This window comes from Mastigoproctus giganteus, chromosome 2 (assembly GCF_048544385.1).
Source record: "Mastigoproctus giganteus isolate SK-2022 chromosome 2, ASM4854438v1, whole genome shotgun sequence".
In the NCBI taxonomy this organism is placed as follows: domain Eukaryota; kingdom Metazoa; phylum Arthropoda; class Arachnida; order Uropygi; family Thelyphonidae; genus Mastigoproctus; species Mastigoproctus giganteus.
In genome coordinates, this window is record NC_143576.1 from 11,665,077 (window position 1) to 11,684,451 (window position 19,375).

At 34.7% G+C, this 19,375-nt stretch overlaps 1 protein-coding gene across 6 annotated transcripts in view; it reads right to left on the bottom strand.

Moving 5' to 3' along the window:
• Positions 1-14,995, bottom strand: part of RhoGAP15B (RhoGAP_ARAP and RA_ARAPs domain-containing protein RhoGAP15B) — a 228,669-nt gene extending 213,674 nt beyond the window's left edge. For 3 of the 6 annotated variants that reach the window (XM_090388208.1, XM_090388192.1, XM_090388209.1), the window contains exons 1-2: positions 14,636-14,995; positions 6,319-6,475 (exon numbers count right to left, since the gene is read on the bottom strand). The gene's annotated coding sequence lies outside the window, so the exon portion shown is untranslated. The remainder of the gene's footprint in view (positions 1-6,318; positions 6,476-14,635) is intronic. The other 3 variants (XM_090388206.1, XM_090388203.1, XM_090388207.1) reach the window with 3 other exon arrangements.
• Positions 14,996-19,375: the final 4,380 nt, after the last annotated feature.

Sequence of the window (19,375 nt, forward strand, 5' to 3'; positions counted from 1 at the left end):
TCACACATAGGAAGGGTCATAGCCCTCAACAGAAAAGAATGTGTAGAGCCAAGCTAAAACAGCTTCCTCTTTGTAATTCTTGTGCAGACTGGACATGCCATATTTTGATCACAAGCTTTATCTGATAAAATTTATTTGTAGTCTGTCCATTCCATGAATCATGCCATCGGAAGTGTACCATATTGAATATTATTTGCCTGCAGTCTGTATAAGGGACTCACAGGTCCAAATTATTCAGGAGGATTGCTGATTTGGCAGCAGTAGCAACCAAATCATATCCCCTAATCCCAATATGGCTTAGGAATCCAGCAGAAGCAGATAAAAATTTCATTCATGTTCATAAAAATTAAAATTACACTTATTAATGGCCAAGCAACATTATAGATACACAAAAGAGCCATTATGAGAACATCAAGCAAGGCGATCAATGTAGGCAAAGTCAATTTGTAAAACAATTAGTCATGGAAGGATACTTGGTGAGTTTGAAACATACACTTCTTCTCAACAGCTGCATAACTGAAGTTAAAAATAGCAATTACACTTTTATTTACATATGGCATGCATAATTCTAGTTATTAATTTCATTTGTTTAAAGTTATTACAGTATCCATTTTATGTATAGGTAGTGCATACTGGGTGTTTTATATATAACATGTGAACTATACTTTCATGATCTGAAAACAATGAAAAACATTTATCATTGTTTTAAACACACAGTCAGTTCTGCTATAATGCAGTACCATGTGTTTCTAAAAATCTCTGCGTTATGGTATTTAGTGCATTAAAAACAACAGGGCTTATGGGAAAAACTGGGATAGGGGTAGAGAACTCAAAAAAAAAAAAAAAAAAAAAAAGCTCAGTCTGGTAAGAAAAACATTAAAAAAAAGTTAGAAACCCAATAAAATTGCTAACGCAGGTTTAAACATCTTAAATTTTGAATAAATAAATAAATATTACAGTAAATATAGCACTTTACATTGACAAGATATGAAGTTTGTTTTATTGATATTTCTGTTCACTGACATTTTCTTCTTTTTTTTTTTTTTTGGATTGTAAAATTTAAAACAGTAAAAGAGATAAGCAATCAATAATGACGAGCACAAGTGAGACAAGTTTACAAAGCTTAAAAAATAGGAATGAAGAAAAGATTCTGAAAATGTATGTTTTTTATATGACTGAAGATTTCATGGAACGGGAAACATATTTCACCATAATAACATAAAAACCTACACAATTCCAGCTATCGGTATTATCGCAAATGCAGTAAGATAGAGTTTACTACCTGTTTATAATTAGATTGCACTAACTGAAAAACCCAATAAACCGGGAAAATTGCAACTTGTTTTTATTGTTTTATGGTAGTGACCTCCAGAAAAATTAGCTACTCTGCTCATGCTATCACGCCTCACAAAATTTCTGTTCAAAGAGAAAAATGTGAGCTCCTGAAAACAACATGAGTCGGCCTACAATATCACGTGTTATCTTGCGAATACAGCAAATGACAACAATGTGTCTCCGATCAATACAACTACACTAAATGGGAAATATAGCTCTCACACATTTGACATTTTACATTTTTTAGCTTCGTAAATTTGTATGTATTGCTGCGCAGGTCGCTATGTTCAGCTGGTGCTGGGTTTTGCATTCACCTGGTGTTACTCACAGACAAAATCCCACATGAGCCAACACGAAAATCACGTTATACTCACATTATTCCCTAATATATCAGTCACGCTGGAGCAAATTCGCGGTGCAAAAATGCTTGTTATAGTAAAACTGACTGTACGTCCAAAACCACTTTGTTTACAAATTACCACCCTTTATTTGCTTTCCAAAAATTAATCAGTAAAAAATGTCTGCTAGTCTCTGAGCAGGCAAAACATATTAGAACAGTGCACGTAGATAGGAATAAAAGTTGATTACTATTCCATTGTCCATAGTCTGAATTTTTTTAAACAGTATTTTATTGTTTGTAATCATAACTTCTTACCATAAAATCTATTCTAAATGCAGTTAGGTGAAAAAAATAAAATAAATAAAAGTTTTTGTGCTACTAAGTGATAGTTTGAATTTGAATTGAGGCATTCCAACCAAGAAATGGCATACATGCATGTCATGTTTGGTCTTGTTGGGTGTAATGTGGCCACAGAAAAACAATGGCATATGGAAATGCTTCTGAAGTGCTGTCTGCCAGATAAGACCTTTCAGACTCACTTATTTAGTGATCCTACAGTTCCAACGTGCTAATCTTTGAAATATAGGATCGGTGAACAAATGAGTTTTAGATAATCCAAAACAATCAAGAGCAGAACCATTAGATTGGAAGAGCAGGTTTTCAATCACACTGAGGGGAAAATCCTAGTGACAGCACTCAAAGAAAGCATGGGGCATGCAACTCTACAGAAAATTTTACAGAAACAACCTCTTTATCCATATCACATTCAAAGGTTCCAAGGTTTCACTGAAGTTGATTTCCCACCAAAAGAAGCTTTTTTCATACTTGACTTCTACAAGCATGGGTGCAACACTCTTTTTCTGTCCCTCCATGCAGTTTTCTTTGATGAAACTGGCTTCACAAGAAATAGTGTGATCAATTTTCAGAATGCTCATGAATGGACCAGAAGAGAATCCCCATGCCATCTTCTATTCAAGACACTAGTAACAATTTAGTATTTATGTATGGGTGGGAATTATTGCCAACTGCTTAAATGGTCCTTTTGTTTTGTCTGGAAAAATAACCACAGAATCTTATTCCAATATTTTCAAGGAATGATTTACACAATTCAATATATGATCTTCTACTTGCTGTTCAACATTAGGTGATCTAACAATGATGGCTCTCACCTCATTTTAGTTGGGGAGCCAGAGTCTACATGGACAAGCCTTACCCTCAATAAATGGATAGAACATAGAGGCTCCTTTTTTGCTTGGTCTACTCTCTCTAAGGACCTAAATCCACTTGATTTTTACTTGTGGGATCATCTTAAATCCATTGTTTATGCGACACATGAATTCCAACAAATCCAAACAATTGATTCTTCAACTGCTTCTATTGGAAAATACAGCAGCCTGGAAAGCAAGGTGTCAGGGATTTCAAATGTGCATGTACACTTGCATATAAATAATGAATCTGAAGTACTGAATAAGGCATCAAATGCAGACATTGTAGGGATAGCAGAAACTTGGTGTCATTTAGACATAAATGGTTATAATTAGAATATGGGGAGTACAATGTATACAGAAAAGCTAGACAGGACTGGAGTGGTGGAGAGGTTATGCTCTTAGTTAAGAAGCATGTTAAATTTAAGCCAGTGCATCCAGTCGACATGGGTGACCAGTGCAATGTTGAGTCAGTTTGGTGTGATATAAGCATTGGGAACAAAATTTAAGAGTAGGAGTGCATTATAGGCCTAATGACTGTGATGAATATACCAAAGAACTATACCAAGAACTAGAGTAGCCCAGTAAATCATAATGTCTTATTATGGGGGATTTTAACTTTCCAGATGTTGACTGGAATTTGTGGGTTGGTCACTCACACACACTATCAAGACTTTTGTGTATTTACTGGATTGTTTTCTACAGCGGCAATTCTTCATGTATTAAGAATCTACAGGTAAAGATCCACTTGGTGTGAGTGATCACAGTGTACTGATGTGGGATTTACTTAAAGATATAACTACTGTAAAGGGTAAAGGGGAAAAACTTTTGATTTTGTGAAGGTGACTAACAGTGGTCTCTGACAGTTATTAAATTCTGTGTAGTGTGACCAACTGATGATGTTACCAAGAGCAAATCCTAAATGGGAAGCATTCTGGGATGAAATCATAGAAGCTACTAGGCTTCTCATACCAACTAAAAAAATACCATTCAGGCTCAGACCTAAATGGACATCAGATGAACTCATGAGCTTCTTTACAAGCTCATCAACTTTTTGCCAAGGCAGCCATACCCTGGTTCTATTTCCCTATCCCTTTAATCTTGAAAACCTATTTGAATTATTTTGAAAGACAAAGTACAAAAACAGACACATTTAATATTTCCTATTGTAGCAGGATATGTACACGATTCTATAAACATGTATTTCTGAAATAAAAAGGTTCTATAAAAATATGATAGTACTGAATTAATTTCTCCTCATAATATCAGGTTAATATTTTGGTAACGTCATTGAATCACTACTATTTTGCAATATAAGTTCTTCCTTCAATCTGCAATACAACTTTCATTTATGTTGTACTTTTTACTCACAGTTCTGATTTAAATTCTCTGCAGTGGGACAAAAATGAGAGAAATTTTACATAAAATTCACATTAAAAGAACACATCCACTCTGATTTATTTTCAGATTTATCCACATTTGATTCACATTTCCAATCTGTGATAGAATATACAGATGCTCATTCCGTATTTCGCATTTCAACATGAAAGTGATCCAGTTCTTGCAGCAGCCCCAGTTATGCAAGAGAAAAGTGCAGGATGGTGTTGTTGATGGTCTACTGTCAAAAGCATTGTAATTTTTTTTATGTATGCCAATACTACAAAGTACAAATCCACAAATGAGATGAGCACAAGCATTTTTAACATGAAATTTATTTTCTTAAAGAAAAGTGTACACCCTTAAATAAAACTAATATTTACAAGAGAAACAGTAGTTACATCTGTTTACCATGGTAATATGGTAAACAGATGTAATTACTGTTTTATACCATATTAAAGAATTGAAGTGTGCAACACAATTAGATTATATTATAAAGTTTTATACCCTTGTAATTTTGCAATATCCAATACTACTAAATACAGTGGAAACACTGACGTCATAATTTTTGAGGAACCAAGAAAACTGAAAATTCAGAACATGATAATTCTGTTTCAAAAAGAAAAAATGAAGTAACCATTGTATTTATTTATTCAATACAGAACAACATAAGCTCTGGTCAGACAAGGTTGGTTTTTCTAAAGAAGTACATGTTTAAATGCCAGTCTTCGTGACTCATAGTTAAGGATTCACAGTTGAGGTTATAGGATTCCCTCCTCTGAATACCTCAGAGAAGGGAATCCTACAACCTCTATCTGAAATGGCTAACTTCATCCCCATGGTTCTGCCTTTAAGAAATTCCTTCAGTTATTTTATCTTATTTGAATACAACTTATGTAGTAGGTTTAAAAAATTCATGTAATTCAAAATAAACATTATGTGAAAGTACGTATTGTGATGTGTGATAATGAAAAGAGAGCAATACACTTAAACTCCATTAAAACTTCAGGTTGCCGGCATAACCAAGTGAAGACAGCAAGAACCATGAAACAGACTTGATCATCATGCACATGACTTATGGCTAAGATGAATGAAAAAAAAGTTCTTTAAGTGTCACAGACCATCAGCATCACAGACATCTACCAGAATGGTAACCTTTGGGGTACAGCACCATAAAGTACTGTGCTACGGTGGTTCTCAATAAAATAATTAACAAATCATGCAGCTGATTAGAGGGAATTAAGAATAAAAATGTTTTGCCATCATTTTCAATAGTGATAAAAAATACATAAAATTGTAATGGAGAATCAGTGATGAACTTGGTGATATCACAGAACTGAAGTTTCACTGTATTATGTCATCAAAATTTAAACAACATACCAACCTACAAAACCTTAGATGGCATACAGTGTTATTATTAATAATTCCTTTATTAGAATTTGTACTAAACCCAAATTAACGTAACTAAAGAAAATTATTTAAAAAACATGAAGAGAAATAACATTTAAAAAAAAAAAAAAGACTGAGTGATAGTAATATTTCAATTCAAATTGTGAAAATTAAAATATGAACTTTCAGAACAGATGTATACAAAATAATTCATCAGATGCCAGTTATTTCATATACCAGTTTACACATATGGCTGTATAAGTAATTCAGCACTGATGAATTGCTTCACAACCATATATATGAATTTTAAAATTTCACTATGCTGACTGGACACAACTTTAGATGTCAAGTCAGCAAAGTGAAAAATTAACACCACTGAAACAATTCAAAATGAATATTCATATGAACACAAAGAAATAATGTCCTGTTAATTTAAAAAAAAAAAAACTTATTTTAAAAACTTAAAAACTTAGAGCTGACTAAAACAAATTTCAATTTAATCAATCAATCAATTAATTCAATTACTATTCAGTAAATCTATAATCACAGTAAAAATATCTAGATGCAACTTGGTATTTTAAAACAGTATTAATATACAGTATTACTATACAGAACATGCAGAATTGTTTTAACAATATCACAAATATAAAATGTTTTGAATAAATTCTTTACCTTACTTCATGCATTTGTTTTGTTCCTTGGAAGTTATTCCTAAATGCAGTTAGATCATCTTGATACTGTTCACACTATTTCTCCGACACCATGCTGGCAACAGCATAGGACTTAGTTACTCGCCTATTTCCTGGCAGAACTTTGCATTTCCTGTCTCCTTGGAACAAATATTACAATTAACATTTGAAGTTAAAGAATACTGTAAGCTAAATGAAGAAAATAAATGACTATAGAATGCTAGGCTACAAATTTTATTGTTTTGTTCCCTAAGAAACTGGAAAAAAAAAATAGTTTTTTTACTAATAAATGGACACTATGAAATAATGTGATCTAAATCGTTAATTTAGGTCACAATATTTCATTGATGTAGCTTGATCAACAAATAAAATAATCTAAATCAATAACTGATATACATATGCATATCCATCACTTATTAGCAGCAAAAAAATAACTAACTAAAATGCTTTTGATATGTAGTTTTCCACTGAATTTGTGATATTTCACTCTTTTATTTTATGTTAGGATGTTCTCTACAGTATTTTTAATTTTTTACCCATTGCCTATTCTTAATTTTAATTAAATTTCATGGTTGCTACACCTCTGTCATCCTACTATATACCTTTAGAGTTTTATTTATTTTTTAAGATAAATAAATTTAGTGTCTATTTAGTGTAAATTTAGTGTAAATTCAGCATATTTAGTGTCTACTTAAGTGCATGCTATTTCATTATGGTTTCCACATTTATTCACACAGCTTTTATGTATGCTATGCTTTCATCTATATATATATATATATATATATATATATATATATATATATATATATATATATATATATATATATATATTTATTATTTATAATTAAAATTAAATTTAAACCTGAAGTACTTCATCTGAATTACTTCAGGGAGGCTATAAAAATTAATAATTGAATTAAATGCTATTGGTTGATTCAGAGTGAAATATACAATAATAAATTTCACTGTAATTATAATTACATTGATAAACTTGAGCTTTTTGCAATCACAAAAAATGAGAAATGCAAAAAAAAAAAAAAAAAATCCTAAATTTTGACAATTCCTTTTGTCAAATCAGAAGTTACCTAAAGTCAGGGTATTGAAATTATAAATCTAATTTAAATTTCAGATATCCAACAAAGATGTTATCTGCTTAAAATTTTTCTCGATTTTTATTTTGATCAATCTTTCATAACGAAAAAAAGCTTATCTGCCAAATAAAATAATTACACTTCCCAATGCCAATATTTAACATTGATAAATGCAAGGTACTGCACATGGGTAGCAGTAATCCGAGATTAACAAACCAACTGTGTGGTACCACACTGAGGGTAGCAGAGAATGAAAAAGACCTGGGAGTAACTGTGCAGTCTGACATGAAGTTCTCTTAACAGTGAAGACAAGCAGCCAGAACAGCTCAGGGGCTTTTATCAATATAAACAGGAATAAGGCAATGGTTAACCACATCCTCAAAAATATATGCATAATCTAATTTCTGATCTCAATAAAGTTTTCCATTTACAACCTTATATACCATTTCTACTTTTTCTCATGGAATTTCATCATTTGGTTTCTTCAATAAACACTGCATTCTATAATACTTAGTTCATGTCCAATTTGATAAATTTTACTTTGCCCAAACAACCAACTAGTTAAATATCACAAGCAATGAGTTCCTTAAAAGCTGGTCATTTTCCAGTGAGATGCAGAAATCTCATCTTCAATACTTCCAGAACCCAAATAGTGTCTTATTAGATATATTTAAAAAAAAAAAAAAAAAAACTTCTAATCTCATGTTTATCTTAAATGCTCAAAATTCAAAAACAAAAATGCATCCCTTTACTTGGATTGAGTGCAGTTGCCGAAATGGCTAAAAATTTAGCCATTTAGGCAATTTTGGTGTAAATCAAAATGCTTTCACATACTTGGTACAAATGAAGCTACTTCCACAAAATGAAGAATGAGTGTTTAAAAAACTTGAAAAAAAATCTGTAGCTATTCTTTATCATTCACTAAGCTATTCTTTATCATTCACTAAGCTTCCCTCTCCATTATTTTCTGGGGAAAATAATGGAGTCACAGGTTAAAGAAGCATTGCAGGATCATCTAGACAAGACTGCAGTAATAGTTAAGACAACATGGGTTTGTTAAAGGGAGGTCTTGTCTGACCAATTTGATTGGATACTACAATGTGGTCACAAAGGAACTGAATGTCAAAAATAATTTTGATATATACTTGGATTTCAGGAAAACTTTTGATATTGTTGCACATGGAAGATCTGTACAAATTGGAGAGGTATGGCATTAAGGGTAAGTTGCTACATTGGATAAAAGAATGGTTGAGTGGGAGACGACAGAGAGTGGTAATCAATGGACACTGCTCTTCATGGACAAATATTATTAGTGGAAGTTCCCCAGGGTTTGGTGCTGGGCCCATTGTTGTTTTGTGTATTCATCTATGATATTGATGAAGGTATATCAGGATTAATTTCCAAGTTTGCAGATGATACAAAGGTTGGCAGGGTTGTTAAGCAGTAGAGACAGTATGCTACTCCAACTGGATCCAGATAAGTTGGGCAAATGGGCTGAGAAGTAGTGGCAACTGAAGTTTAACATTGACAAATGCAAAGTACTGCATATGGGTAGCAATAACCCAAGAGAAACGTACCAACAGTGTGGTACTACACTCAGGAAAGTGGAAAGTGAAAAAGACCATGGGGTAACTGTGCAGTCAAATATGAAGTTTGCTGAGCAGTGCAGATGGGCTGCCAGGGCAGGTCATGGAGTCTTGTCAAGGATATATAGGAATTTTGCTAGCAGGGACAGGGAGGTGATTATCCCATTGTAAAAGGCAATGGTCAGGCCACACCTATAGTACTGTGTACAGGTCTGGAGGCCTCATTTTAAGAAGGATGTAGAGTTGCTAGAAAGAGTTCAAAGAAGGGCAACAAGATTGGTGAGGGGAACAAAGGGGTACTCTTATACCAAGAAAGGCTTAAGTTCTACAAATTGCAGTGCCTGGAGAGCAGGCACCTGCATGGTGATATCTGATTGAAGTATATAAGGCCTTGAGTGGGTTGGGCAAGCTGAATGCTTATGGGATTCTCCCTCTTGCTCAGATTAAGAACCTGAGGGGGCACAGATTCAAATTAAGGAGAGAGAGTTTTAGAATAGATGTGCAAAATTTGCCTTTAGCCAGCGGGTGGTTGACTGGCGGAACAGACTTCCATCTTTTGTTGTGGAAGTTGATAGCCTAAATAAATTTAAGGCTAAGCTGGACAGGATTTGGAAATGGAGGGTCGTTTTTTTTTGTTGTTTTTTTTTAGCTGATGCTGCATAAGCTTGCTTTCTTGCATCATATGCCTCTACTAATGCTCTCCTCACTCAATCACTGCAATTCATGGTACCACTGCTGAAAGGTAAGCAACAGTTTATTAGAGACAACTAAAACTTGGTTTGGTTATGTTTTCCAGAGGTCAAAGAGTGATAAAGAAATAACGTTTCTATTCCATTTTTAGGTTAATGTGGCATTACTGCATATTGTTATTATACACTTTTTAGGATGTATGTAATTTACAAAACTGTTTAATACTTATATCATTTTTGAAGGCAGGATCTTACTGAAATATTTAAGGCTTTAAATGGATTGAGTAAAATAAATACTAATGGCATCCTTACTCCTTCTCAAACAACACATAAGGGCACACAAATTGAAAATGGATAACTACAGGATAGATTGGTGGAAATCTGCTTTCCTGTCACAGAGTAACTGATTATAGGAACAAACTTCTATCTAGTGTTCTGGAGGTGAATAGTTTGAACACTGCTGTTCATTAAATTTAATTTTTTTTTTTTTTTTTTTGCTGAAGTTATATAAGCTCTCTTTCCTGCATCATTTGCTACTGATTCTAATGGCAGTGGTATTTTTATTTATTTTTTTTTTTTCTTGTTAGTTGTTGGCACATCAGCCTCTATGGCCATAATGCACCTCCCAAAGTTTTTGCATTTTACTGTGATCCAAGCCCGAGGCGGGAATCGAACCTGCGACCTTTGGGTTGCCAGGCATGCACTTTACCTACCTGGCTAGCCCGGTCAGCGGCAGTGGTATCTTGCAGGAGTACAAATGAGTGGTTAATGACTGTAATCAGGGTATACCACTATAAGAAAACTGCTGTCTAGAAAAATTAGGCAGATGGCTGAGAAGTGGCAACAAGTTTAACATTAATAAATGAAAAGTACTGCATATGGGCAGCAGTAACCTCACCCAGAATAACATACCGATTGTGTGGTACCACATTGAGGGTAGTGGAGAATGAAAAAGACCTGGGAATAATTGTGCAGTCAGATATGAAATTCTCTGAGCATTGCTAATATATATATATATATATATATATATATATATATATATACAGGAAATTTTTCAATAGGGATAAGGGGGGGGATTAAACTGTTCTATAAGGCAATAGTTAAATCACATCTTGAGTACTGCATACAGTCTGGAAGTCTCATTTTATTATTATTATTATCATCAGCCATATGGCACAAGGAAGCCTGAGGCTTATGCTTTATTTTAGAAAGGATGTGGATCTGTTGGACCAGGTGCAGAGAAGAGCAATGAGATTAATGAGGGGAACAAAAGTGCACTCTTAGGAAGGGCTCCAGTTCTGCAAACTTCTGTCTGGAAACTAGGCACCTGTGATAACATCTAATGAGGAGTTTAAAGCTTTGAATGGAATAAGTAAGCTTAATGCTAATGGAATCCTTCCTCTTACTTAGACTACACATATGAGGATAATAAATTCAAACTGTGGAAAGATGGTTGCAAGACAGATGTATAGAAATTTATATACACACACACACACACAATTTAATAATTATTTTTTAATTTAATTAATATTCATTAACATAATAATATATTATGATTTTGTTTCTTTAGCTATTAAATACATTCATATTTATTCATTATAATATTAATAAACAATTCTTCCAGTCTTGCAAAAAACAGCAGTATCAGAGAATTAAAAAAAAAAAAAAAAAAGCACTTCTTAATAATTCTCACTATTCAGTTTTTTGGTTTGCTTTAGATGAGTGCTGAGGCAGTAAGTCCATAAAGCATGGGTGGGGAGTATTAAGTCTGTAAAATATATAGTTTCTTTAGTCAATTTGCTTGTTAGCAAGATGAAAAATTGATGTTTCCAGAATGAAACACAGGATTTAAACCTTTTGTGCTAATAATGAGCCCCTTCAGTCAGTATGTGCAATTTACACTATAATAAATAAACGGGGTTGTGTTATCAAAGTATTTACTTAGGATTACACAGTCAAAAAAAATTTTTGGTGTTGCAAATGAGTATTGGGATTCTTGAATGAGGATTCATGTTTGTACAAAATTAACAGTTTACTGTTTGTGTGATAAAAGTTTTAATGTACACAACATTAGTTTACTTTAGCATTTGGTAATGCATCTAAATAATATATATAAAAAATCATTCAAATGTGAGTTTTAAGTATATTACTTTTGATCAACACAGAATGTCCAATTATCAAAATGAAATACCCAATACAATGCACACCACTTATTGTAATCACAGACAATGTTATCACTTTTAGATAGTTATTCCCGATCAGATGTATATAAATACATAGAAAAAAAACGGCAATTATTGCAATCAGGCTTTGATTTATGTCATCACTTCAATGCCTTATTATAGTTTATGCATGTGCAGTAGAAGGAATTATGTAACAACCCAATTTGTTCTTTAACTCCAACATATTGTGTAGTAAGTTAATTATTTTTCTTCATACAGATTGCATTATTGTCAGAGTCGTTACTCTGTTCAAGAAAGTACTATATCTCTACTCCTATCAATCTGGCTACCAAGCAATATCAAAAGTGTTTTACATTGCTTGATTTTAATATTTTTCTTCTTGTTCTCTTCCATATTTCCACTTTACATCAGTAAACAATGCTGAATTCTTGTTTATTTGCCCGAATCACTTCAGCCGAGTCCCAAAGAGAACACAAGTGGCATCCACTGTATTTCATTTTTCTCATGTCATTCCATAATAATCTTACCAAAAAAAATGATTTCAGATAATTCCCAGAAATCGGAACGGCCCACCCCATCTACTTCGTCCACAAAGTTCAAACTCCTAATAACTGTTTTTGAACATGTTTACTTTGATTTCTCTACTGAAAATTCCAGAAATCTTTCAATTATCACACAATTAGGAAAATTTCATAGATTAAGTTAAACCTAATTATATGCAAGTGTTGGCGCCATCTGTCACTTACAGTTATTGACAGAAAGCTGACTTTACTGCTGCATGTTTTCCTTCAATTGGTAATTCTCTCTGGCTTCATAACATTAAAGCACTGTCTGGAATCAAAACGTTGATGCACAGACATGCTTCACGTTTCATGTAGCAGGCACTTCTGTTACTGACAGGCTGGTGTCTGATCGCAGGCATTCATTGAATGCATGTAGTTTTTAAATTTGCAATTCACTCATTGACAGCTCTAAATTTTTTTTAATTTAAAAAAAATTAAAAATATATGCTTTTAACATAAAAAATGGAATTTTCAGTTATGTTCAGAAAAGATTGAAAATAAAGGTGTTATCAAAAAAGTGAACGAAGCTAAATTTTTTTTTGCTGATTTTTCACATGGGGGTCTAAGTAGCCATTTGTGATTAGAGGAAGAACAATCTTTTTTGCACATGCTGACAAGTTAACTGACCATCTGTCACATGTATTCTAACTAAGTCTATTTTATCTTTTAGAATTTGAGATTAAAGAGGTATACATCTGTAATCTCAAACCATACTGTAAAGTGCTCTGGTGAGGAAAAAAATATGATTCGCAAGTACAAAGAGTAGGGAGAAAGGCATTACAAGCAAGACATCCATCTCCAATTATGGGATTAACTGAAAACAGGTGTTTCTCTTCTGTAGACCTTTAGTGAATACATTTTTATGGATATATCAATTTCTATAGGTAAACAGTCAAAATTAACTTGAATAATTTTTTCCAGCCAGCATGTAGCCATAACAGATGATTTCATCATTATGCTATTTGAAGATGTTATTGCTGATTTCACAATAAAAAAAATCTCAAAAAGTTCACCTCTCATGTTAATTTCTTATAATTTGTGGGGAAAAAAAAAAATTGCCAGTAATATGACTCTGCCCCATTGTGTAACCGCTGTACCTAACTGAGTGGTCAGACATGAGGGTGCAGAAGTACACATGCCTCGGGTAACCGGGGTTCAAGCCTGTGACTGATAAATATGGTGCTTTCTTGTATTCTCTCTACCTTGTGAACTCTTGGTCATCACAGAGTATAAACGGAAAGCTTATTTATTTATTAAAGTTATTCAAGAAGAGATAGCTATTACAATATTAACATACAAAGAAAAAGAATAATCAAAAATATTTTCATAGGTCCTAAGCATAAGTCCCTGGGTTAGGAATGAAAGGGTAGTGGGTATGCCCCTTTGAATAGCTGAATTTACTGATGAAATGCCTTGGGCTGAATTGACTGATGAAATTCTCTGCAGTGGGACAAAAATTAGAGAAATTTTACATAAAATTCACATCCATAAAAGAACACATCCACTCTGATTTATTTTTAGATTTCTATCTGATATATCTTGTCCTATCTCTGTAAGTGGAGGGAGCCTAGGATAAATGATCTGATTATTATTACTTATTTTTTTTCTATAATTAACACAAACGTAGTGTACAAAACTTATGGTCATGAAATGTAGGAAAGGACAGTTAGCTTCATATTAATGAAGAAACACGACTGTGTGACTCACCTCCTCGCCAAACACACAGCTCCAATAACAAAAGTGTATTATCACTTCTTTATATGAATGTAGATATGAAAAGTCAGAACTAAAATACAACCAATGGCGAATTCATCCCCCTTCCACAAAACTAATCGATGGGTCTTCTGTGGGGCTGGAAAAAAATAAGAAACCCCTTTGGAATAATATGTTTGCGGAGCAGTCCACTACATGGGGCAGTTACTTCTTTCATAATAGATTCATATTTTTCCATTTATAAAGTTAAATTTTGTTTGTGTAACAAAAAAGCCTGAAACTGGGCAAATGTATTTTAAATTTCTGTGCATACTCTTATGCAAATTCCAATGCTTCTACAGATGATTATAAGCATATGCATCATCCAGATGTTTGCAAATATTCTATTGATTCAAGAGGTGCATAGATACGAAATCAAAAAAAAATGAAATGAAAAACATGACTGGCTAGTTTTATAAACAAAAAAATTATTTACCATAATATGAAATCCACATATTGTAGCTATGCTGTCAAACAACAAAACGGTCAACAAAAGTAAACATCGGAAACTGAGGGAGTGAAAAAAAAAAAAAATAAATAATAAATAAATAAAACCCTCTCCATCTTACACTCAAGGCATTGTGGGTAACAACAGGTGCTTCCAAGCTGTGTACATGCTCACTCACTAACTTGATGCTCGACTCAAACTTTTTAACGACAATGCGTTAAAATACCAATTCAAGGCGTGTATCAACACGATGCCACATACATTAGAAATTTCCCAACAATTTCACAGTTAGTTTAACAAACACCATTTCTTCAATATTTGTTATTCACACTAGAGTGCGCAACCTACAAAAAACATGTGTGGAAATAGCGCAATGTTATAAGCAGCACATTTCTGTAGTGTGCTAATATTAAAAATAGCAAGAGCCTCTTTTTAAGTAATTCACCACAAATGTTAACCTAATATAAATAATAGGCCTGAAGTCCATTTGTTAAAGAATACGTTACATTCATGGATACTCGCGGGCAGCAGATGGCTTTAATCACTGTATTTTCATACGGAGAGGAAAAGGACCGAGTTCGGATCCTGTTAACGATGCAAGGTACGATTATCGGCTTTTTTCACAATATGGCTCACTGAATCGATCTCAGATGAAAGTTTTTTCTCTGCAGGAAACTCGGATATTTCCTTCACAATTTCCCAGATAGTTAACTCCACGCCGAAGATTCTATTACCTTGCACACAATATACTGCCCTTCAAGCTGTAGTTTCTTTGAACCTTAACACACACCTGACCCAAGCCAACTACGTTCAACCTGACATTTACAATCGATAAGAGAAATTAAATAAAAGATTTTCATCTCGAAACGAGTTACTGCGTTTCGATAACTTTACAAATAGGAAATTTTGTAAGATTTTCATACTAACATGAAAACGCTGGGCTTAGATGGCATCGAAGATCTTCTCAAAAATATTTTCTGCAATATCTAGAGTTTTGAATCTGCCCCACCTTCTCATAAGAGGTAGGACAGGAGCAAGGTTCCAGATTGCAAATGACTATGTCTAGTTCTCTTTCCTTGAATAACATATCATGTCGCCCTCAATTGTTATTAAAAAAAATCCCAGAAGCTGTCCAGTTAGATTCAGATCTGAATTCCTTGCTTGAGTTAGCAGGATCAACAAATTTTTACAATAACGATCAGTACCACCCCACTGTTGTACTTACCGTGATTTGCAATGAGAGACTACCTTATTAAGCACACCTACCTACCTCATATTGAGTAGGTCCTTCTTTAGACCTCTGAATCAGCCTTGATTATGTAATGAGATATCGAAAGCGTGCCACATTAATTTGTGCTTGTTGATTCAACAAGCAGCAATTTGCAGCAACTGTGTTTCCCACAGTTGCTGAAAATTGGATGGTTGCGAGTCTACACTCCGAGAAGCCCCTTTCCACCTCATTCCATCAGTGCCCAGCACTGGCGGATCCACTGCTGGGCACTGATGGCACAAAATAATGCACAGAACAAAACAAATGCCGCACTAAAACGTAATGTGACTGGCAGACACAGGCACACAGCAAAACTCTGAATTCTTTGAAGTAAACATTATGCACGACCAAACTGTGTGTTGCCTCGAACTAGAATGGAGATCACATCAGCATCAGTGTTGCCAACTGCAGTCAGTTGAAAATAGCTAAACCACAATGCAAAAATAGCTAAAATCCTACGTTAACAATGAAAAAAAAAATTTGTAGCTAAAGAGAATTTAAACGATTGGTGTATAGTCTCCAAAAAACAACAGGGGGAAGAGCACGTTACACGGTGCCCCTACCCTGAATTCTCCCATGGTGCCCAGTTAGAATGCGATTTAGGAAGCAATTACAGCAGGCTGAATTCACTCTCGTAGACCGACAACTACTTCTGTACCTTGCGATACATTATGCTATTGGAAGAACCCATTCGCAGGTGGATAATGCAGCTAAGAAGGGATATACCTGGTTACACCTGTGGCGTCCACTTGTAACTCCACAAGCATCAAGAGGCTCTAGCTATACAACGTAAACGCTCCCCACATCATTATACTGTCACCACTAGCCTGCATCATTTTTGACATTTTGCAGGATTATTCTGCAAATTAATGTTTTTTCCCCCATTTCCGGTCCTCTGTGAAAAGTAGCAAGAATTGGAATTCAGACTAGGAAATATTTTCCATCCCCTCACTGTCCAAGTGTTGATTTTTTTGAGCCCATTGCAATTGTACTTTCTTATTTTTTATTTTATTTTATTTATTATTATTATTTTATTTTATTATTATTATTTTTTTGCTAACAGGGTGGAACTCGATTCAGTCGTCTGCTGTAATACCCCATTTGTGACAAGGTACGATGAGTTATACATTAGGTATTAGGTATTAGGTATGTCGAGTGTCTAACGGTTCCTGGGATTTCTCCCATCTCCGCGTATGTTCTCTGTATCGGTCAAGCCAGAGATTTAAAAGTGTGTGGGATATGTACTGTGTAGTATGTTGTGCCCATTGTTCATCCGGCCTGTTAGCCGCCGGGCCCCTAGTGGGGCCCGACGTTACCAATACCAGCCACGAGGAGGCCAGCCGGGTGTTACCAGTGATTGAAACAGTACTCTGGCAGGTCCTGCCACCTACTTTCCTGGGATTTCAGTGGCTAGGACCAAAATAAATTATGCATTCTGAAATTCATTATGCATTCTGATATGAGTTATGCATTCTGAAATGTCCCATTGGTTCAAATCCCGTAACTGATATGAGCAACTTTTATGGACTTTTCCAACTTCATAGTTGCTATAAAAAAAAAAAATTTAGGCCACCCGAATAATTAAATTCATCTGTCGTGCTGTGTGTCTTATGTCTTAATTGCGTCTGGTTGATTTGTCTGTTGTGCTGGACGAAAAACCCCAGTTTCTGGGGGGGGGGGGGGGAGAAAGCTCGATATCTACGCCTGAGACCGACTAACTCAGCCACGGAGTGAAAACAGCCCATTAAAGTTCCTCGCATCATCGACGGGATTAGAACACGAGCCTTTTCCACCTGGTGTGGGGAGACAGTGACGACACCACCGTGCTACCGCACAGACTCATGGTTGCTATAATCGGTCTCAAGCGAGGATGACAAATATGGCTGTATTTTCAAAATGGCAGTTTTTCTCCCAGAGTTTTCGGGGAGAAAAACTGCCAAACTCGGGGGGGGGGGGTTTCCGTCTAAACCGCAAAGCCGACCAGAGAAATCACAATTTATAGACATAATACACATGGATCGATGAGGTAATTGGTGGCCATAATATGACAGTTTTTTTAACACAACACGACATACATTGCAAACATAGCACTATACACATTTCTGACCATTTTACAGATATCTATATCCTCGAAGTGTACAATGGCAGAATCGAGCTAACGTTCAGGAGACAATTGCAGTTCGAGGTTTGTACAACCGATATCACTAATCTGTTTCAAGCACACAATTGAAGACCTCTTTGAAATGGCAAAATGTGAAGAATCTGAGGAAGAAGAAGATATAACAGCTGAAACTCTTGTTCGTTCCTCGCCCTCAAGGGGCTTGACGAAGCGTTTCAACACATACAAAAAGCAACTGGGTTTTCGTGTCACAAGATTCAAATTTCGAGCGCAACAGAAAAGTTACTACAGATTTTAAAAATGCTCATGCGCACTATCATGAAATTTATATGTAAAAAAAAAAGAAGACTGTCTTGGAAACAAACGATCCTTGAAACATTTCTGAAGGAGAAGCCTACTCGTTGTGTACCAACAACAAGTACAAAGCCAACGACGACTGTGCATTCAGTCAATGATGATGAAGAATGAACATTTTTTAACATTTGTATGACATAAACAATTTCTTTATTATTATAATTTGCTTGATTTTAAAGGCTATGTTTCATTTCTTTGGATAAATGAATTATTGTTTTAGGATAAACTATTGTTTTGTTGATCTTCATTTAATATTAGTATGGTCAAATATCATTGTTAAGAACGTAACCCCGGTTTATTATTATTATTATTATTATTATTAGCCATGCGTTGCAAGGAAGCCTGAGGCTTAAGCTGCACCAGGAAAAAAAAAAAATTCTGAATTACCCAGAGAGAGAGAGAGAGAGAGAGAGAGAGAGAGAGAGAGAGAGAGAGAGAAGTAGAAGGGAATCACCAAGAAATAGAAGAATGATGATATCCAGCTCAGGACCCTGGGTGTGCCAAGCCCATACTCACCAGATGTGAGCTCCTGGTTTTGAACATTGCGTCTATATGAAATGAATCCCACTTTACCAGTTTTCGCTTTATGTGCGCGCTGGTAACGAATTAATTCGTAAAGTTGGGAACTGCCTGTTGCAAACGTAGTATAATCTCTCCCAGATTATTCATCGAAGTTGCTGGTAAAATTGAGCGTCACGTGAAATCATCTCCTGGTTTTCAATGGAAACAGTCAATTTTCAAAATGGCACCTTTTCCAATCTAATCCGATTTTTGAATTCAGAAGGGAAAAAAACCTATTATTAGAAATTGCCACGACGTGCAAGGTTTGTGTTGATTCAGGCGCAAGGTACTCCCCTCCCCCCATACTTCTCCTTCAACCCATGCACGGTACTAAGTACTATAGGTTTTGATACCTTTCGTGTTGGGGTTTTCATAAAAAAAAAAAAAAAAAACTATCGTTATCGAGCAGTTGCAATTTCGAAAA